This window comes from Carassius auratus, unplaced genomic scaffold (genome assembly GCF_003368295.1).
Source record: "Carassius auratus strain Wakin unplaced genomic scaffold, ASM336829v1 scaf_tig00042305, whole genome shotgun sequence".
NCBI classification, from domain to species: Eukaryota; Metazoa; Chordata; class Actinopteri; order Cypriniformes; family Cyprinidae; genus Carassius; species Carassius auratus.
In genome coordinates this window covers 1-23,303 of record NW_020526710.1, presented here as the reverse complement: position 1 = coordinate 23,303, position 23,303 = coordinate 1, and the positions used below count along the sequence as shown (strand labels likewise).

The following is a 23,303-nucleotide window of genomic DNA, read 5'->3' as shown; positions in this document are numbered from 1 at the left end:
TAACCAGGCCAATACCTGCTAAGATTAAGAGATCGGGCATTGGCTCTTTTTTTTTAAGAATTATTATATAATTAGTAAAAATTTCCAATAATATTAGAGCACCTGGTATTACCAGGGGGTCTCCCATCCAAACACTACACAGGTCAATGACTGCTAAGATTCAAAGATTGGGCATTCCACCTCTTTTTTTTTTCAAGATTATTATATAATTTGTGAAAAATTTACAAAAATCTTAAGCAACTGGTATTACCAGGGGTCTCCCATCCAATTACTAACCAGGCCCAAACCTGCTTAGCTTCCGAGCTCAGACATGATCTGGCATAGCCAGGGTGGTATGGCCATAAGCGAAGACTGCTGCAAAGGAGAGAGCTATTTAAAGATCAGCCAATCTAATCGCCGGTACATTATATAAGTAGGAAAGAAACCATAAAGCTTAAAGCACCTGGTATTCCCAGGCGGTCTCCCATCCAAGCACTAACCAGGCCAATACCTGCTAAGATAGAGATTGGGCATTGACTCTTTTTTTTTTTTTTTTTTTTAAAAGATTATTATATAATTAGTAATGAATTTCCAATAATATTAGAGCACCTGGTTTTCCGAGGGCGGTCTCCCATCCAACACTAAACAGGCCCACAGCTGCTAAGATTCAAAAGATTGGGCATTGACTCTTTTTGTTTCAAGATAATTATATATTAGTACAAATTTCCAAAAATATTACAGCAACTGGTATTCCGAGGCGGTCTCCCATCCAAGCACTAAACAGGTCCATACCTCCTAAGATTCAAAGATTGGGCATTTACTCTTTTTTTTTTTTTTTTTGTTGCAAGATTATTATGTAATTAGTAAAAATTGCCAAAAAATTACAGCAACTGGTATTTCCCGGCCGTCTTCCATCCAAGTACTAACCAGGCAAAACCTGCTATTATTCAGAGATCGGGGCATTGACTTTTTTTTTTTTTTTTCAAGATTATTATATAATTTGTGAAAAATTTCCAAAAATCTTAAAGCAACTGGTATTACCAGGGTGTCTCCCATCCAATTACTAACCAGGCCCATACCTGCTAAGATTCAGATATGGGGCATTGACTCCTTTCTTTTTTTTCTTGCAAGATTATATATAATTTGTGAAAAATTTCCAAAAATCTTAAAGCAACTGGTATTACCAGGGGGTCTGCCATCCAATTACTAACCAGGCCGAAACCTGCTTAGTTTCCGAGCTCAGACATGATCTGGCATAGCCAGGGTGGAATGGCCATAAGCGAAGACTGCTCCAAAGAGAGAGCTATTTAAAGATCAGCCAATCTAATCGCCGGTACATTATACAGGACCAAACCTGCTTAGCTTCCGAGAGCAGACGAGATCAGGCATAGCCAGGTTGTTACGGTCGCAAGCGAAGGATACTGCAAAGAGAAGACTATTTAAAGATCAGCCAATCAAATCGCCCATACATTATATAAGTAGGAATGAAAATCCAAAAGCTTACAGCACCTGGTATTCCGAGGCGGTCTCCCATCCAGACACTAAACAGGTCCATGATTGCTAAGATTCAAAGAATGGGCATTGACTCTTTTTTTTTTCAAGATTATTATATAATTTGTGAAAAATTTACAAAAATCTTAAAGCAACTGGTATTACCAGGGGGTCTCCCATCCAATTACTAACCAGGGCCAAACCTGCTTAGCTTCCGAGCTCAGACATGATCTGGCATAGCCAGGGTGGTATGGCCATAAGCGAAGACTGCTGCAAAGAGAGAGCTATTTAAAGATCAGCCAATCTAATCGCCGGTACATTATATAAGTAGGAAAGAAAACCCTAAAGCTTAAAGCACCTGGTATTCCCAGGCGGTCTCCCATCCAAGCACTAACCAGGCCAATACCTGCTAAGATTAAGAGATCGGGCATTGACTCTTTTTTTTTTTTTAAAGATTATTATATAATTAGTAATGAATTTCCAATAATATTAGAGCACCTGGTATTCCGAGGCGGTCTCCCATCCAGACACTAAACAGGTCCATGACTGCTAAGATTCAAAGAATGGGCATTGACTCTTTTTTTTTTCAAGATTATTATATAATTTGTGAAAAATTTACAAAAATCTTAGAGCAACTGGTATTACCAGGGGGTCTCCCATCCAATTACTAACTAGGCCCAAACCTGCTTAGCTTCTGAGCTCAGACATGATCTGGCATAGCCAGGGTGGTATGGCCATAAGCGAAGACTGCTGCAAAGAGAGAGCTATTTAAAGATCAGCCAATCTAATCGCCGGTACATTATATAAGTAGGAAAGAAAACCCTAAAGCTTAAAGCACCTGGTATTCCCAGGCGGTCTCCCATCCAAGCACTAACCAGGCCAATACCTGCTAAGATTAAGAGATCGGGCATTGACTCTTTTTTTTTTTTTTTTTTTTTTTTTTAAAGATTATTATATAATTAGTAATGAATTTCCAATAATATTAGAGCACCTGGTTTTCCGAGGCGGTCTCCCATCCAAACACTAAACAGGTCCATAGCTGCTAAGATTCAAAGATTGGGCATTGACTCTTTTTGTTTCAAGATAATTATATAATTAGTACAAATTTCCAAAATATTACAGCAACTGGTATTCCGAGGCGGTCTCCCATCCAAGCACTAAACAGGTCCATACCTCCTAAGATTCAAAGATTGGGCATTTACTCTTTTTTTTTTTTTGTTGCAAGATTATTATGTAATTAGTAAAAATTGCCAAAAATATTACAGCAACTGGTATTTCCCGGCCGTCTTCCATCCAAGTACTAACCAGGCAAAACCTGCTATTATTCAGAGATCGGGCATTGACTTTTTTTTTTTCAAGATTATTATATAATTTGTGAAAAATTTCCAAAAATCTTAAAGCAACTGGTATTACCAGGGGGTCTGCCATCCAATTACTAACCAGGCCGAAACCTGCTTAGTTTCCGAGCTCAGACATGATCTGGCATAGCCAGGGTGGAATGGCCATAAGCGAAGACTGCTGCAAAGAGAGAGCTATTTAAAGATCAGCCAATCTAATCGCCGGTACATTATACAGGACCAAACCTGCTTAGCTTCCGAGAGCAGACGAGATCAGGCATAGCCAGGTTGTTACGGTCGCAAGCGAAGGATACTGCAAAGAGAAGACTATTTAAAGATCAGCCAATCAAATCGCCCATACATTATATAAGTAGGAATGAAAATCCAAAAGCTTACAGCACCTGGTATTCCGAGGCGGTCTCCCATCCAAGCACTAACCAGGCCAATACCTGCTAAGATTAAGAGATTGGGCATTGACTCTTTTTTTTTTTTTTTTTTTTTTTTTTTAAGATTATTATATAATTAGTAATAAATTTCCAATAATATTAGAGCACCTGGTATTCCGAGGCGGTCTCCCATCCAGACACTAAACAGGTCCATGACTGCTAAGATTCAAAGAATGGGCATTGACTCTTTTTTTTTTCAAGATTATTATATAATTTGTGAAAAATTTACAAAAATCTTAGAGCAACTGGTATTACCAGGGGGTGTCCCATCCAATTACTAACCAGGCCCAAACCTGCTTAGCTTCCGAGCTCAGACATGATATGGCATAGCCAGGGTGGTATGGCCATAAGCGAAGACTGCTGCAAAGAGAGAGCTATTTAAAGATCAGCCAATCTAATCGCCGGTACATTATATAAGTAGGAAAGAAAACCCTAAAGCTTAAAGCACCTGGTATTCCCAGGCGGTCTCCCATCCAAGCACTAACCAGGCCAATACCTGCTAAGATTAAGAGATCGGGCATTGACTCTTTTTTTTTTTTTTTTTTTTTTTTAAAGATTATTATATAATTAGTAATGAATTTCCAATAATATTAGAGCACCTGGTTTTCCGAGGCGGTCTCCCATCCAAACACTAAACAGGTCCATAGCTGCTAAGATTCAAAGATTGGGCATTGACTCTTTTTGTTTCAAGATAATTATATAATTAGTACAAATTTCCAAAAATATTACAGCAACTGGTATTCCGAGGCGGTCTCCCATCCAAGCACTAAACAGGTCCATACCTCCTAAGATTCAAAGATTGGGCATTTACTCTTTTTTTTTTGTTGTTGCAAGATTATTATGTAATTAGTAAAAATTGCCAAAAATATTACAGCAACTGGTATTTCCCGGCCGTCTTCCATCCAAGTACTAACCAGGCAAAACCTGCTATTATTCAGAGATCGGGCATTGACTTTTTTTTTTTTTTCAAGATTATTATATAATTTGTGAAAAATTTCCAAAAATCTTAAAGCAACTGGTATTACCAGGGGGTCTGCCATCCAATTACTAACCAGGCCGAAACCTGCTTAGTTTCCGAGCTCAGATATGATCTGGCATAGCCAGGGTGGAATGGCCATAAGCGAAGACTGCTGCAAAGAGAGAGCTATTTAAAGATCAGCCAATCTAATCGCCGGTACATTATACAGGACCAAACCTGCTTAGCTTCCGAGAGCAGACGAGATCAGGCATAGCCAGGTTGTTACGGTCGCAAGCGAAGGATACTGCAAAGAGAAGACTATTTAAAGATCAGCCCATCAAATCGCCCATACATTATATAAGTAGGAATGAAAATCCAAAAGCTTACAGCACCTGGTATTCCGAGGCGGTCTCCCATCCAAGCACTAACCAGGCCAATACCTGCTAAGATTAAGAGATCGGGCATTGACTCTTTTTTTTTTTTTTTTTTTTTTTTTTAAGATTATTATATAATTAGTAATAAATTTCCAATAATATTAGAGCACCTGGTATTCCGAGGCGGTCTCCCATCCAGACACTAAACAGGTCCATGACTGCTAAGATTCAAAGAATGGGCATTGACTCTTTTTTTTTTCAAGATTATTATATAATTTGTGAAAAATTTACAAAAATCTTAGAGCAACTGGTATTACCAGGGGGTGTCCCATCCAATTACTAACCAGGCCCAAACCTGCTTAGCTTCCGAGCTCAGACATGATATGGCATAGCCAGGGTGGTATGGCCATAAGCGAAGACTGCTGCAAAGAGAGAGCTATTTAAAGATCAGCCAATCTAATCGCCGGTACATTATATAAGTAGGAAAGAAAACCCTAAAGCTTAAAGCACCTGGTATTCCCAGGCGGTCTCCCATCCAAGCACTAACCAGGCCAATACCTGCTAAGATTAAGAGATCGGGCATTGACTCTTTTTTTTTTTTTTTTTTTTTTTAAAGATTATTATATAATTAGTAATGAATTTCCAATAATATTAGAGCACCTGGTATTCCGAGGCGGTCTCCCATCCAGACACTAAACAGGTCCATGACTGCTAAGATTCAAAGAATGGGCATTGACTCTTTTTTTTTTCAAGATTATTATATAATTTGTGAAAAATTTACAAAAATCTTAGAGCAACTGGTATTACCAGGGGGTGTCCCATCCAATTACTAACCAGGCCCAAACCTGCTTAGCTTCCGAGCTCAGACATGATATGGCATAGCCAGGGTGGTATGGCCATAAGCGAAGACTGCTGCAAAGAGAGAGCTATTTAAAGATCAGCCAATCTAATCGCCGGTACATTATATAAGTAGGAAAGAAAACCCTAAAGCTTAAAGCACCTGGTATTCCCAGGCGGTCTCCCATCCAAGCACTAACCAGGCCAATACCTGCTAAGATTAAGAGATCGGGCATTGACTCTTTTTGTTTCAAGATAATTATATAATTAGTACAAATTTCCAAAAATATTACAGCAACTGGTATTCCGAGGCGGTCTCCCATCCAAGCATTAAACAGGTCCATACCTCCTAAGATTCAAAGATTGGGCATTTACTCTTTTTTTTTTTTTGTTGCAAGATTATTATGTAATTAGTAAAAATTGCCAAAAATATTACAGCAACTGGTATTTCCCGGCCGTCTTCCATCCAAGTACTAACCAGGCAAAACCTGCTATTATTCAGAGATTGGGCATTGACTTTTTTTTTTTTTTTTTTCAAGATTATTATATAATTTGTGAAAAATTTCCAAAAATCTTAAAGCAACTGGTATTACCAGGGTGTCTCCCATCCAATTACTAACCAGGCCCATACCTGCTAAGATTCAGATATGGGGCATTGACTCCTTTCTTTTTTTTCTTGCAAGATTATATATAATTTGTGAAAAATTTCCAAAAATCTTAAAGCAACTGGTATTACCAGGGGGTCTGCCATCCAATTACTAACCAGGCCGAAACCTGCTTAGTTTCCGAGCTCAGACATGATCTGGCATAGCCAGGGTGGAATGGCCATAAGCGAAGACTGCTCCAAAGAGAGAGCTATTTAAAGATCAGCCAATCTAATCGCCGGTACATTATACAGGACCAAACCTGCTTAGCTTCCGAGAGCAGACGAGATCAGGCATAGCCAGGTTGTTACGTCGCAAGCGAAGGATACTGCAAAGAGAAGACTATTTAAAGATCAGCCAATCAAATCGCCCATACATTTTATAAGTAGGAATGAAAATCCAAAAGCTTACAGCACCTGGTATTCCGAGGCGGTCTCCCATCCAAGCACTAACCAGGCCAATACCTGCTAAGATTAAGAGATCGGGCATTGGCTCTTTTTTTTAAGATTATTATATAATTAGTAATAAATTTCCAATAATATTAGAGCACCTGGTTTTCCGAGGCGGTCTCCCATCCAAACACTAAACAGGCCCATAGCTGCTAAGATTCAAAGATTGGGCATTGACTCTTTTTGTTTCAAGATAATTATATAATTAGTACAAATTTCCAAAAATATTACAGCAACTGGTATTCCGAGGCGGTCTCCCATCCAAGCACTAAACAGGTCCATACCTCCTAAGATTCAAAGATTGGGCATTTACTCTTTTTTTTTTTTGTTGCAAGATTATTATGTAATTAGTAAAAATTGCCAAAAATATTACAGCAACTGGTATTTCCCGGCCGTCTTCCATCCAAGTACTAAACAGGCAAAACCTGCTATTATTCAGAGATTGGGCATTGACTTTTTTTTTTTTTTTTTAAGATTATTATATAATTTGTGAAAAATTTCCAAAAATCTTAAAGCAACTGGTATTACCAGGGTGTCTCCCATCCAATTACTAACCAGGCCCATACCTGCTAAGATTCAGATATGGGGCATTGACTCCTTTCTTTTTTTCTTGCAAGATTATATATAATTTGTGAAAAATTTCCAAAAATCTTAAAGCAACTGGTATTACCAGGGGGTCTGCCATCCAATTACTAACCAGGCCGAAACCTGCTTAGTTTCCGAGCTCAGACATGATCTGGCATAGCCAGGGTGGAATGGCCATAAGCGAAGACTGCTCCAAAGAGAGAGCTATTTAAAGATCAGCCAATCTAATCGCCGGTACATTATACAGGACCAAACCTGCTTAGCTTCCGAGAGCAGACGAGATCAGGCATAGCCAGGTTGTTACGTCGCAAGCGAAGGATACTGCAAAGAGAAGACTATTTAAAGATCAGCCAATCAAATCGCCCATACATTATATAAGTAGGAATGAAAATCCAAAAGCTTACAGCACCTGGTATTCCGAGGCGGTCTCCCATCCAAGCACTAACCAGGCCAATACCTGCTAAGATTAAGAGATCGGGCATTGGCTCTTTTTTTTTAAGATTATTATATAATTAGTAATAAATTTCCAATAATATTAGAGCACCTGGTATTACCAGGGGGTCTCCCATCCAAACACTACACAGGTCAATGACTGCTAAGATTCAAAGATTGGGCATTCACTCTTTTTTTTTTCAAGATTATTATATAATTTGTGAAAAATTTACAAAAATCTTAAAGCAACTGGTATTACCAGGGGGTCTCCCATCCAATTACTAACCAGGCCCAAACCTGCTTAGCTTCCGAGCTCAGACATGATCTGGCATAGCCTTTTTTTTTTTTTTTTTTTTATTTATTAAGAAATTTCAATCAATAAAATACAATAATCAATAGAAAATACAGAACATCGTCTTTACACATCTCTACATTACACATCTTTCATTTACATAGATAATTTAAAAAGCTCTTCCACTTTCTGGCAACTTCCACATTAAATCATTTAAAACACAACAAACTTGTGGGGTAAAAACATCATAAAAAGAGTCTAACATATTCACGCCTTTAAAGTACACATACAGTCTTTCGATATATAATTCTGTTTTTCTTTTAAACACACTCCAAACATCCAACACAATTTTTTCCTTTTTAGCCACAGTTCTTCTGTCCCATATTGCACTTTTCATTAGCATTACACACAGATTAATAAAACTTTTGTTTTTACACTTTTTCTCCCAACCAAACATCACAACTCTGTTCCATTCCATTACATTTTCATCCCACTCCTCAGTCACATCTTTAATTAAACATTTACATTTCCTTAAAAAGTCCTCTAGCTCTCTACAATGTAAAAACATATGTAAAATCCCCTCTTCCTCTTCCTGGCACACTTTACACAGAGCATTTTCTTCCATTCCTATTTTATTTAAAATAACATCAGTAAAAACCACTTTATGCCTTATAAAATACTCCAAACATTCCAATTTTGTTTCAACACATTTCCCCGTCATGTTTCTCCATATACACTCTTTTTTTAAATCTTTGAATTTCTGCACCCAGTATCCATTTACAATCGGCTCTTTAAAAACATCATCTCTAAAAGCACGATAAATCATTTTCACAGTACATTCCTTAAAATCATACAGTTTTTCCCCTAATTTCACATGAATACATTTCTCTTTTGGTTCTCCTTCCATACTTTCTATTCTTTTAATCCACTCTTTAGGTATTGCATTTTTAATGATTTCATATTTATTTTTTATTTCTTGTTCACTGTAATCTTCTTTTGCCTCCTCCATTGCATCCACAATAAATTGTGTCGGTAAAAATCCTTCTTTAAATTCATATAAAACATCTCTCACTCTCGTTATCCCCACATCCATCCATTTCTTTAAAAACATTTCTTTGTCTTGTTTTAAAATGTTTTTGTTTAAAAACAGAGGTTGATTTAAAATGTTTTCTCTCCCATGTGGATCATACTCTACTCTGTCTAAAAATTTTCCCCAGGCACTAAACATTTCTCTATAAAACTCTGGTAATCTTTCTGTCATCCAATTCTTCGTTTTCATCCATAAAATTCCATCCCCCATGTTAAAATCCCCACATTTGTTTAAAAAATACTCCATTGTCCTTTTCCATGCTGTTTTGTGACCCTCATCCAGATATTTTTTACTATTTTAATTCTTAAGCTATTTTTTCTCTGTTCTACATCAATTAATCCCATCCCTCCCTTCCCTGCTTCTCCTATTAACGTACTATATGCAATTCTTGACGGTTTACTATTCCATAAAAAATCTAAAAAACATTTTTTCAACCTTTTCTCCACCCATATTGGCATAGCAGTCACATATAAAACATACCACAACTTTGACACCATTAAAACATTTAAAATTAAAACCTTCCCTTTTAAACTTAATGTCCTCAATTTCCAAAAATTTAACCTTCTTTCAATTCCTCCTACTATTTCTTCCCACATTTTTTCTTTAACAATCCTTTCGTCTTTTCCCATTAGAACACCTAAAATCCTTACTTCTTTTGTTTCTTTAAAATGAAAATAATCCGTTAAAACAGTCACTCCTCCAAATCTCACATATGTTGTTTTTTCTTCATTTAACTTTCCTCCTGATCCCCTACAAAACATCTGTACTACTTCCATTACTTTATTTACACTCTCTATATCTTTAACTATTATTGTTGTGTCATCCGCATATTGAAATATTTTTTCATTTCCCCCACTTCCTTCAATGTTTATCCCTCTTATGTCTTCATCTATTTTAATAGCTAATCCCAATGGTTCTGCAACTAAAGAATATAAAAGCGCTGATAATGGACATCCTTGTCTTATTGACCTAGTAATTTTAAAACATTCTGTTAAAAAACCATTACACTGTATTCTTGTTATTGCTCCCCTATATAAAATTGTAATCCACTTGACAAAATTATCCCCAAACCCGTACCTTCTTAAAATTCCAAATAAATATTCATGCTCCACTCTATCAAAGGCCTTTTCAAAATCCAAACTAATAACATATCCTTTTTTGTTCTTTTCTTTCATATATCTTATTCTATCTATTATACTTAAAGTTGTATCTGCTATATCTTTCCCTTTTACTCCATACACTTGATTTGTTTTAATTATGGTTGGCATTACCTCTTTCAATCTATTGGCTAAAACTTTTGTTAAAATTTTCAGATCTGTATTCAGCATTGTAATTGGTCTATAATTTTTTAGGTCTACTTTATCTCCTTTTCTTTTATATATTAACTTTATTAATCCCATCCCCATTCTCTGGTTCATTTCCTCCTTCTTAAAAATGTCTTCATATACTTCCTTTAAAATACTGGTTAAAAAATCTTTAAAAACAATATAAAATTCACTCCCCAAACCATCTATACCTGGACTTTTATTTTTGTTTAATTCACTTATTGCTCTTTTTATCTCTTCTTCTCTTATCTCTTCATCACACTCTTTTTTATCTACTTCTCCTACTGTTGTTTTTATTTGATTTAGTAACTCCAATTTCTCTTCTTCCCTCAACCCCTCAGTGCTAAACAGGTTTTCATAATATGCTTTTACTTCTTTTAATATTTCCTCATTTGTTTCCACCACTACACCATTTTTTCCTCTTATTTCTTTAATCATTCCAGCTTTCCCTCTTATTTTTTCTAGATCAAAGAAAAACTTTGTACATTTTTCACCCTCCACAGTATACTTAGCTTTACTCCTTAGTCTTGCACCTTCATATTTTTTCTCTTCCATGTCTTTCAATATTCCCTCCAATTCTTTTATTTTTTGTATATCTTTCCCATTCTCATTTAATTCATTTTCCAAATTTTCTCTTATTTCTCTCTCCTTCTTCCTCTTACATATCTGTATTAATTTGCAATACTTTATTGTGAATTTTTTAACTAAATATTTAACATTTTCCCACCATATCCTTTTATCTTCACTGTACATTTCATTCTCCTTTTCTTTTTCAATAATTTCTTTAATACTTAAAACATACTCCTCATTCTTCAAAACCTCTACATTTAAAACCCATACACCCGGCCCTCTTTTCACTGAACTCCAGTCTACTTGCATAAAAATTGGTTTATGGTCACTTAAACTTGATTCTTCATATTTAATGTTACCGATAAAACCTTCAATGTTCCTTGTACATAAAATAAAATCAATCCTTGTTTTACACATAAAATTCCCTACTAATTGCCTCCTTGAATATTCTTTCTTTTTTTCATTTCTTTCTCTCCATACATCAATCATATTATTTTCTTCCATTAATAATTTCAGTTCTTTTCTTCCTTTATCATTTTTAAAAACCATTCCCTCTCCCATTTCTAATTTACTGAAAACAGTATTAAAATCACCCATCATAATAACTTCTTTATGCTTTTTTAAAAAATCTCTTAATACATTAAAATATTCCTTCTTTTCATTCTCTACAATCGGTGCATGAATATTAACTACAATAACTTTTTTCTCCTCATACTCCATTTCAACCGCAATACATTTCCCATCTACGTCATTATATATTGTTTTACATGATACCCCACAGTTTTCTTTTATTAAAATCGCAACTCCTCTTCCCAGCCTCCCATCACCGTTGTTATAAAAAATCTCTCCACTCCACCTTTTCCTTATTTCAGTCATGTACTCTTCCCTCCAGTTAGTTTCTTGTAATAAAATCACATCCTCTCTTTTACACATTTCTTTCACCTTTTCAAATTTACCCATGTCCATTAGTCCCCTTGCATTAAAAGTAACACAACTTAAAACCATTAAAAGAAATAAAAATAAATACCTAAAAAACATTATTCTTTATCTTCTCCCTCCAGCACTCTTAACACTTCATATCTGTTTACACTTTTTACTCGGCCCCTTGTCATTAATTTTTTTCTTACATTTTCCACATTTGGTTTTACCTTTAATGTTCTCCTTCTACTTTGTCCTCTCTCCCCTCTGTCTTTTCCCATGTTGTCCATCCTTGTTTCTTCTTCGCTGCCCATTTCTTTGTTTTGATCATGCATTCCTTGTCCATCACTCTCCACATTATCCAAAAGATTTTTAAAACTGTCCGATATTTCCATTTCTGTCCACTGAGTATTCTGTTCTACTGTTTGTTCCTCATCCATATCATTACTTTTTCCTTCTTCTTCTTCTTTCTCTTGGTTGTCTGTTCCTCCTTCTGTTTCCTTCTGTGGTAATCCTTCATCCCCTTGTCCTTCATCAATATCTCCTTCCTCTTCAGTGTTTCCTTCATGCACCTGTCCATCCACCCGATGCTCCAGACCTCCTTCCTCTCCCTCCATCCAACACTCACACTTATTTAAAATTTTTTGACACTCCGGGCATCTGACCGCGTTACAATCCCTTGCGAAATGTCCCCTTTCCTCGCACTTGTGACACTTAAATTCAGGGCATTCCTTAAGCAGATGATCTGGGCTCATGCACAGCTTACAGGTCTTCACCTGGTGGCTGTGCATCACCCTAAAGTACTGCGGCCCTTCTGCTGTTTCCAGCTTTGTGCTGTAGGGCAATGATGCCACCTCCTTGGGGAATCGCACTTTTAAAAACCTTGTTCCATCCTCTATTTCAGTGCCCGGGTAGCATCTTCTTTTTAATTTTGATATGGGATTAACTCCCCATCCCTCCAATTTTCTAAAAATGTCTTTATCATCAAGGTAGACGGGCAGGTGCATGAAGGAAACAACATAATCTCTATTTTGCAGTTTCTTTATTTCACAGTTCACTCCTTTAATTAACAATCCCTCAGTCAGTTCATCACACGTTTCTTCTCTTTCCATTGTCAGTTCATATTCCTTTCCTTGTCTTGGCCTTAGTGCTAAGATTTTCCCATATCCACATTTGTCCGTCACCGCTTTAATAATATCCACAGCTCTCACCTCATTTACGTTCTCCACATTCACAATCACAGTTGCCTCCTTTAAGTATTTCCTTTCACCAAATTTATCTCTTGCATCTAGTTTTTTACCGTGTCCTGCTCGTTGTCGATACTCCAGTCCAGGATCGTTTGCCATGCGTGTCTCTCCAGCCAGTCCAGTGTCGTTTGCCTTACGTGTCTCTCCAGCCAATCCAGTGTCGTTTGCCATGCGTGTCTCTCCAGCCAGTCCAGTGTCGTTTGCCTTACGTGTCTCTCCAGCCAATCCAGTGTCGTTTGCCATGCGTGTCTCTCCAGCCAGTCCAGTGTCGTTTGCCAATAATCCATCCATTGTAAAAAAAAACACAAACAAAAAATGAACCACCCTCCAGCCAGCAAGATGCTGCTGTTAGGTGGTTTAAAACTGAAAAACCTCAAAAAAAAAAAACTAAAAGTCCAAAAACAACTCACAAAACAAACACTAACAGAAAAATCAAAATGGAGGAGAGCCTTCCTCTCCAAACTGCAGCCAACACTTCCTGTAGCTCTCTAGCGCCCTCAGGGTGGTATGGCCATAAGCGAAGACTGCTGCAAAGAGAGAGCTATTTAAAGATCAGCCAATCTAATCGCCGGTACATTATATAAGTAGGAAAGAAAACCCTAAAGCTTAAAGCACCTGGTATTCCCAGGCGGTCTCCCATCCAAGCACTAACCAGGCCAATACCTGCTAAGATTAGGAGATCGGGCATTGACTCTTTTTTTTTTTTTTTTTAAAGATTATTATATAATTAGTAATGAATTTCCAATAATATTAGAGCACCTGGTTTTCCGAGGCGGTCTCCCATCCAAACACTAAACAGGCCCATAGCTGCTAAGATTCAAAGATTGGGCATTGACTCTTTTTGTTTCAAGATAATTATATAATTAGTACAAATTTCCAAAAATATTACAGCAACTGGTATTCCGAGGCGGTCTCCCATCCAAGCACTAAACAGGTCCATACCTCCTAAGATTCAAAGATTGGGCATTTACTCTTTTTTTTTTTTTTTTGCAAGATTATTATGTAATTAGTAAAAATTGCCAAAAAATTACAGCAACTGGTATTTCCCGGCCGTCTTCCATCCAAGTACTAACCAGGCAAAACCTGCTATTATTCAGAGATCGGGCATTGACTTTTTTTTTTTTTTTTCAAGATTATTATATAATTTGTGAAAAATTTCCAAAAATCTTAAAGCAACTGGTATTACCAGGGTGTCTCCCATCCAATTACTAACCAGGCCCATACCTGCTAAGATTCAGATATGGGGCATTGACTCCTTTCTTTTTTTCTTGCAAGATTATTATATAATTTGTGAAAAATTTCCAAAAATCTTAAAGCAACTGGTATTACCAGGGGGTCTGCCATCCAATTACTAACCAGGCCGAAACCTGCTTAGTTTCCGAGCTCAGACATGATCTGGCATAGCCAGGGTGGAATGGCCATAAGCGAAGACTGCTGCAAAGAGAGAGCTATTTAAAGATCAGCCAATCTAATCGCCGGTACATTATACAGGACCAAACCTGCTTAGCTTCCGAGAGCAGACGAGATCAGGCATAGCCAGGTTGTTACGGTCGCAAGCGAAGGATACTGCAAAGAGAAGACTATTTAAAGATCAGCCAATCAAATCGCCCATACATTATATAAGTAGGAATGAAAATCCAAAAGCTTACAGCACCTGGTATTCCGAGGCGGTCTCCCATCCAAGCACTAACCAGGCCAATACCTGCTAAGATTAAGAGATCGGGCATTGACTCTTTTTTTTTTTAAGATTATTATATAATTAGTAATAAATTTCCAATAATATTAGAGCACCTGGTATTCCGAGACGGTCTCCCATCCAGACACTAAACAGGTCCATGACTGCTAAGATTCAAAGAATGGGCATTGACTCTTTTTTTTTTCAAGATAATTATATAATTTGTGAAAAATTTACAAAAATCTTAGAGCAACTGGTATTACCAGGGGGTCTCCAATCCAATTACTAACCAGGCCCAAACCTGCTTAGCTTCCGAGCTCAGACATGATCTGGCATAGCCAGGGTGGTATGGCCATAAGCGAAGACTGCTGCAAAGAGAGAGCTATTTAAAGATCAGCCAATCTAATCGCCGGTACATTATATAAGTAGGAAAGAAAACCCTAAAGCTTAAAGCACCTGGTATTCCCAGGCGGTCTCCCATCCAAGCACTAACCAGGCCAATACCTGCTAAGATTAAGAGATCGGGCATTGACTCTTTTTGTTTCAAGATAATTATATAATTAGTACAAATTTCCAAAAATATTACAGCAACTGGTATTCCGAGGCGGTCTCCCATCCAAGCACTAAACAGGTCCATACCTCCTAAGATTCAAAGATTGGGCATTTACTCTTTTTTTTTTTTGTTGCAAGATTATTATGTAATTAGTAAAAATTGCCAAAAATATTACAGCAACTGGTATTTCCCGGCCGTCTTCCATCCAAGTACTAACCAGGCAAAACCTGCTATTATTCAGAGATTGGGCATTGACTTTTTTTTTTTTTTCAAGATTATTATATAATTTGTGAAAAATTTCCAAAAATCTTAAAGCAACTGGTATTACCAGGGTGTCTCCCATCCAATTACTAACCAGGCCCATACCTGCTAAGATTCAGATATGGGGCATTGACTCCTTTCTTTTTTTCTTGCAAGATTATATATAATTTGTGAAAAATTTCCAAAAATCTTAAAGCAACTGGTATTACCAGGGGGTCTGCCATCCAATTACTAACCAGGCCGAAACCTGCTTAGTTTCCGAGCTCAGACATGATCTGGCATAGCCAGGGTGGAATGGCCATAAGCGAAGACTGCTCCAAAGAGAGAGCTATTTAAAGATCAGCCAATCTAATCGCCGGTACATTATACAGGACCAAACCTGCTTAGCTTCCGAGAGCAGACGAGATCAGGCATAGCCAGGTTGTTACGTCGCAAGCGAAGGATACTGCAAAGAGAAGACTATTTAAAGATCAGCCAATCAAATCGCCCATACATTATATAAGTAGGAATGAAAATCCAAAAGCTTACAGCACCTGGTATTCCGAGGCGGTCTCCCATCCAAGCACTAACCAGGCCAATACCTGCTAAGATTAAGAGATCGGGCATTGGCTCTTTTTTTTTAAGATTATTATATAATTAGTAATAAATTTCCAATAATATTAGAGCACCTGGTATTACCAGGGGGTCTCCCATCCAAACACTACACAGGTCAATGACTGCTAAGATTCAAAGATTGGGCATTCACTCTTTTTTTTTTCAAGATTATTATATAATTTGTGAAAAATTTACAAAAATCTTAAAGCAACTGGTATTACCAGGGGGTCTCCCATCCAATTACTAACCAGGCCCAAACCTGCTTAGCTTCCGAGCTCAGACATGATCTGGCATAGCCAGGGTGGTATGGCCATAAGCGAAGACTGCTGCAAAGAGAGAGCTATTTAAAGATCAGCCAATCTAATCGCCGGTACATTATATAAGTAGGAAAGAAAACCCTAAAGCTTAAAGCACCTGGTATTCCCAGGCGGTCTCCCATCCAAGCACTAACCAGGCCAATACCTGCTAAGATTAAGAGATCGGGCATTGACTCTTTTTTTTTTTTTTTTAAAGATTATTATATAATTAGTAATGAATTTCCAATAATATTAGAGCACCTGGTTTTCCGAGGCGGTCTCCCATCCAAACACTAAACAGGCCCATAGCTGCTAAGATTCAAAGATTGGGCATTGACTCTTTTTGTTTCAAGATAATTATATAATTAGTACAAATTTCCAAAAATATTACAGCAACTGGTATTCCGAGGCGGTCTCCCATCCAAGCACTAAACAGGTCCATACCTCCTAAGATTCAAAGATTGGGCATTTACTCTTTTTTTTTTTTTTTTGTTGCAAGATTATTATGTAATTAGTAAAAATTGCCAAAAAATTACAGCAACTGGTATTTCCCGGCCGTCTTCCATCCAAGTACTAACCAGGCAAAACCTGCTATTATTCAGAGATCGGGCATTGACTTTTTTTTTTTTTTCAAGATTATTATATAATTTGTGAAAAATTTCCAAAAATCTTAAAGCAACTGGTATTACCAGGGTGTCTCCCATCCAATTACTAACCAGGCCCATACCTGCTAAGATTCAGATATGGGGCATTGACTCCTTTCTTTTTTTCTTGCAAGATTATTATATAATTTGTGAAAAATTTCCAAAAATCTTAAAGCAACTGGTATTACCAGGGGGTCTGCCATCCAATTACTAACCAGGCCGAAACCTGCTTAGTTTCCGAGCTCAGACATGATCTGGCATAGCCAGGGTGGAATGGCCATAAGCGAAGACTGCTGCAAAGAGAGAGCTATTTAAAGATCAGCCAATCTAATCGCCGGTACATTATACAGGACCAAACCTGCTTAGCTTCCGAGAGCAGACGAGATCAGGCATAGCCAGGTTGTTACGGTCGCAAGCGAAGGATACTGCAAAGAGAAGACTATTTAAAGATCAGCCAATCAAATCGCCCATACATTATATAAGTAGGAATGAAAATCCAAAAGCTTACAGCACCTGGTATTCCGAGGCGGTCTCCCATCCAAGCACTAACCAGGCCAATACCTGCTAAGATTAAGAGATCGGGCATTGACTCTTTTTTTTTTTTTTTTTTTTTTTTTTAAGATTATTATATAATTAGTAATAAATTTCCAATAATATTAGAGCACCTGGTATTCCGAGGCGGTCTCCCATCCAGACACTAAACAGGTCCATGACTGCTAAGATTCAAAGAATGGGCATTGACTCTTTTTTTTTCAAGATAATTATATAATTTGTGAAAAATTTACAAAAATCTTAGAGCAACTGGTATTACCAGGGGGTCTCCCATCCAATTACTAACCAGGCCCAAACCTGCTTAGCTTCCGAGCTCAGACATGATCTGGCATAGCCAGGGTGGTATGGCCATAAGCGAAGACTGCTGCAAAGAGAGAGCTATTTAAAGATCAGCCAATCTAATCGCCGGTACATTATATAAGTAGGAAAGAAAACCCTAAAGCTTAAAGCACCTGGTATTCCCAGGCGGTCTCCCATCCAAGCACTAACCAGGCCAATACCTGCTAAGATTAAGAGATCGGGCATTGACTCTTTTTTTTTTTTTTTTTAAGATTATTATATAATTAGTAATGAATTTCCAATAATATTAGAGCACCTGGTTTTCCGAGGCGGTCTCCCATCCAAACACTAAACAGGCCCATAGCTGCTAAGATTCAAAGATTGGGCATTGACTCTTTTTGTTTCAAGATTATTATATAATTAGTACAAATTTCCAAAAATATTACAGCAACTGGTATTCCGAGGCGGTCTCCCATCCAAGCACTAAACAGGTCCATACCTCCTAAGATTCAAAGATTGGGCATTTACTCTTTTTTTTTTTTTTTTGTTGCAAGATTATTATGTAATTAGTAAAAATTGCCAAAAAATTACAGCAACTGGTATTTCCCGGCCGTCTTCCATCCAAGTACTAACCAGGCAAAACCTGCTATTATTCAGAGATCGGGCATTGACTTTTTTTTTTTTTTTCAAGATTATTATATAATTTGTGAAAAATTTCCAAAAATCTTAAAGCAACTGGTATTACCAGGGTGTCTCCCATCCAATTACTAACCAGGCCCATACCTGCTAAGATTCAGATATGGGGCATTGACTCCTTTCTTTTTTTCTTGCAAGATTATTATATAATTTGTGAAAAATTTCCAAAAATCTTAAAGCAACTGGTATTACCAGGGGGTCTGCCATCCAATTACTAACCAGGCCGAAACCTGCTTACTTTCCGAGCTCAGACATGATCTGGCATAGCCAGGGTGGAATGGCCATAAGCGAAGACTGCTGCAAAGAGAGAGCTATTTAAAGATCAGCCAATCTAATCGCCGGTACATTATACAGGACCAAACCTGCTTAGCTTCCGAGAGCAGACGAGATCAGGCATAGCCAGGTTGTTACGGTCGCAAGCGAAGGATACTGCAAAGAGAAGACTATTTAAAGATCAGCCAATCAAATCGCCCATACATTATATAAGTAGGAATGAAAATCCAAAATCTTACAGCACCTGGTATTCCGAGGCGGTCTCCCATCCAAGCACTAACCAGGCCAATACCTGCTAAGATTAAGAGATCGGGCATTGACTCTTTTTTTTTTTTTTTTTTTTTTTAAGATTATTATATAATTAGTAATAAATTTCCAATAATATTAGAGCACCTGGTATTCCGAGGCGGTCTCCCATCCAGACACTAAACAGGTCCATGATTGCTAAGATTCAAAGAATGGGCATTGACTCTTTTTTTTTTCAAGATTATTATATAATTTGTGAAAAATTTACAAAAATCTTAAAGCAACTGGTATTACCAGGGGGTCTCCCATCCAATTACTAACCAGGCCCAAACCTGCTTAGCTTCCGAGCTGAGACATGATCTGGCATAGCCAGGGTGGTATGGCCATAAGCGAAGACTGCTGCAAAGAGAGAGCTATTTAAAGATCAGCCAATCTAATCGCCGGTACATTATATAAGTAGGAAAGAAAACCCTAAAGCTTAAAGCACCTGGTATTCCCAGGCGGTCTCCCATCCAAGCACTAACCAGGCCAATACCTGCTAAGATTAAGAGATCGGGCATTGACTCTTTTTTTTTTTTTTTTTTTTAAGATTATTATATAATTAGTAATAAATTTCCAATAATATTAGAGCACCTGGTATTCCGAGGCGGTCTCCCATCCAGACACTAAACAGGTCCATGACTGCTAAGATTCAAAGAATGGGCATTGACTCTTTTTTTTTTTCAAGATTATTATATAATTTGTGAAAAATTTACAAAAATCTTAAAGCAACTGGTATTACCAGGGGGTCTCCCATCCAATTACTAACCAGGCCCACACCTGCTTAGCTTCCGAGCTCAGACATGATCTGGCATAGCCAGGGTGGTATGGCCATAAGCGAAGACTGCTGCAAAGAGAGAGCTATTTAAAGATCAGCCAATCTAATCGCCGGTACATTATACAGGACCAAACCTGCTTAGCTTCCGAGAGCAGACGAGATCAGGCATAGCCAGGTTGTTACGGTCGCAAGCGAAGGATACTGCAAAGAGAGGACTATTTAAAGATCAGCCAATCAAATCGCCCATACATTATATAAGTAGGAATGAAAACCCAAAAGCTTCCAGCACCTGGTATTCCCAGGCGGTCTCCCATCCAAGCACTAACCAGGCCAATACCTGCTAAGATTAAGAGATCAGGCATTGGCTCTTTTTTTTAAAGATTATTATATAATTAGTAATAAATTTCCAATAATATTAGAGCACCTGGTATTACCAGGGGGTCTCCCATCCAAACACTACACAGGTCCATGACTGCTAAGATTCAAAGAATGGGCATTGACTCTTTTTTTTTTCAAGATTATTATATAATTTGTGAAAAATTTACAAAAATCTTAAAGCAACTGGTATTACCAGGGGGTCTCCCATCCAATTACTAACCAGGCCCAAACCTGCTTAGCTTCCGAGCTCAGACATGATCTGGCATAGCCAGGGTGGTATGGCCATAAGCGAAGACTGCTGCAAAGAGAGAGCTATTTAAAGATCAGCCAATCTAATCGCCGGTACATTATATAAGTAGGAAAGAAAACCCTAAAGCTTAAAGATCAGCCAATCTAATCGCCGGTACATTATACAGGACCAAACCTGCTTAGCTTCCGAGAGCAGACGAGATCAGGCATAGCCAGGTTGTTACGGTCGCAAGCGAAGGATACTGTAAAGAGAGGACTATTTAAAGATCAGCCAATCAAATCGCCCATACATTATATAAGTAGGAATGAAAACCCAAAAGCTTACAGCACCTGGTATTCCTAGGCGGTCTCCCATCCAAGCACTAACCAGGCCAATACCTGCTAAGATTAAGAGATCGGGCATTGGCTCTTTTTTTTAAAGATTATTATATAATTAGTAATAAATTTCCAATAACATTAGAGCACCTGGTATTACCAGGGGGTCTCCCATCCAAACACTACACAAGTCCATGACTGCTAAGATTCAAAGAATGGGCATTGACTCTTTTTTTTTTCAAGATTATTATATAATTTGTGAAAAATTTACAAAAATCTTAAAGCAACTGGTATTACCAGGGGGTCTCCCATCCAATTACTAACCAGGCCCAAACCTGCTTAGCTTCCGAGCTCAGACATGATCTGGCATAGCCAGGGTGGTATGGCCATAAGCGAAGACTGCTGCAAGAGAGAGCTATTTAAAGATCAGCCAATCTAATCGCCGGTACATTATACAGGACCAAACCTGCTTAGCTTCCGAGAGCAGACGAGATCAGGCATAGCCAGGTTGTTACGGTCGCAAGCGAAGGATACTGCAAAGAGAGGACTATTTAAAGATCAGCCAATCAAAATCGCCCATACATTATATAAGTAGGAATGAAAACCCTAAAGCTTACAGCACCTGGTATTCCGAGGCGGTCTCCAATCCAAGCACTAACCAGGCCAATACCTGCTAAGATTAAGAGATCGGGCATTGGGCTCTTTTTTTAAGATTATTATATAATTAGTAATAAATTTCCAATAATATTAGAGCACATGGTATTACCAGGGGGTCTCCCATCCAAACACTAAACAGGTCCATAGCTTGCTAAGATTCAAAGATTGGGCATTGACTCTTCTTGTTTCAAGATAATTATATAATTAGTACAAATTTCCAAAAATATTACAGCAAATGGTATTCCGAGGCGGTCTCTTATCCAAGCACTAAACAGGTTCCATACCTCCTAAGATTCAAAGATTGGGCATTTACTCTTTTTTTTTTTTTTTTGCAAGATTTTTATGTAATTAGTAAAAATTGCCAAAAATATTACAGCAACTGGTATTTCCCGGCCGTCTTCCATCCAAGTACTAACCAGGCAAAACCTGCTATTATTCAGAGATCGGCCATTGACTTTTTTTTTTTTTTTCAAAATTATTATATAATTTGTGAAAAATTTCCAAAAATCTTAAAAGCAACTGGTATTACCAGGGTGTCTCCCATCCAATTACTAACCAGGCCCATACCTGCTAAGATTCAGATATGGGGCATTGACTCCTTTCTTTTTTCTTGCAAGATTATTATATAAATTTTGGTGAAAAATTTCCAAAAATCTTAAAGCAACTGGTTATTACCAGGGGGTCTCCCCATCCAATTACTAACCCAGGCCGAAACCTGCTTAGTTTCCGAGCTCAGACATGATCTGGCATAGCCAGGGTGGTATGGCCATAAGCGAAGATGCTGCAAGAGAGAGCTATTTAAAGATTCAGTCAATCTAATCGCCGGTACATTATATAGTAGGAAAAAAACCCTAAAGCTTAAAGCACCTGGTATTCCCAGGCGGTCTCCCATCCAAGCACTAACCAGGCCAATACCTGCTAAGATTAAGAGATCGGGCATTGACTTTTTTTTTTTTTTTTTTTTTTTTTTTTTTTTTTTTTAAGATTATTATATAATTAGTAATAAATTTCCAATAATATTAGAGCACCTGGTATTCCGAGGCGGTCTCCCATCCAGACACTAAACAGGTCCATGACTGCTAAGATTCAAAGAATGGGCATTGACTCTTTTTTTTTTTCAAGATTATTATATAATTTGTGAAAAATTTACAAAATCTTAAAGCAACTGGTATTACCAGGGGGTCTCCCATCCAATTACTAACCAGGCCCACACCTGCTTAGCTTCCGAGCTCAGACATGATCTGGCATAGCCTTTTTTTTTTTTTTTTTTTTTTTTATTTAACTTTCAATTCACAGTTTTCTATTGCATTATTCCATCCGATTGACTTTCATTTCAATACATTTGTATGATTCGTTTTTTCCAATTGATCAACTTAATTTTTCATAATCATACAACAATAAAAATATAGAACATAAATAAAATACACACAAATATGTTTACATTTACTTAATTGACATCAGCCATTCTCAACCAGATTGTTACTCTTTACCAATTGAAACATATTTCTTCCCCCACATTTTGATGTATGAACTTATTTTAGTCAAAAAAAAACTCTTTCCCCTCTTTATCTCCGTACTTACAAATCAACTCTACATCTCTTTGTATCATTGACTTAAACATATCTTTTACTTTTACCTTTCTCCCTTCGAAATGTGCATAGTTCCTTCTTAGCACTACTGCTAGTCTGGCATGACTCAGAACAAAATTAATTAAACAAATGTCAGTTGATTTCCTTTTCCCGAAAGTTCCAAACAAAACAATTTCCCCATTCCTCCTCGGTCTCAACTTTGACACTCCAGTTTTCTAATAACAGATTTTTAAGAAATCAAAAAAAATCCACCAA

General features: G+C 37.5%; 8 pseudogenes; all 8 read right to left on the bottom strand.

The window, feature by feature from the left end:
- Positions 1-1,613: 1,613 nt before the first annotated feature.
- LOC113085777 (uncharacterized) lies at positions 1,614-1,732 on the bottom strand (annotated as a pseudogene).
- Positions 1,733-2,093: 361 nt separating this feature from the next.
- Positions 2,094-2,212, bottom strand: LOC113085778 (uncharacterized; annotated as a pseudogene).
- Positions 2,213-14,890: 12,678 nt separating this feature from the next.
- On the bottom strand, positions 14,891-15,009 carry LOC113085780 (uncharacterized; annotated as a pseudogene).
- A 1,247-nt stretch (positions 15,010-16,256) lies between these two features.
- Positions 16,257-16,375, bottom strand: LOC113085782 (uncharacterized; annotated as a pseudogene).
- Positions 16,376-17,786: 1,411 nt separating this feature from the next.
- On the bottom strand, positions 17,787-17,905 carry LOC113085783 (uncharacterized; annotated as a pseudogene).
- Positions 17,906-19,802: 1,897 nt separating this feature from the next.
- On the bottom strand, positions 19,803-19,921 carry LOC113085784 (uncharacterized; annotated as a pseudogene).
- Positions 19,922-20,409: 488 nt separating this feature from the next.
- Positions 20,410-20,528, bottom strand: LOC113085781 (uncharacterized; annotated as a pseudogene).
- Positions 20,529-21,077: 549 nt separating this feature from the next.
- LOC113085776 (uncharacterized) lies at positions 21,078-21,196 on the bottom strand (annotated as a pseudogene).
- Between the last annotated feature and the right edge of the window lie 2,107 nt (positions 21,197-23,303).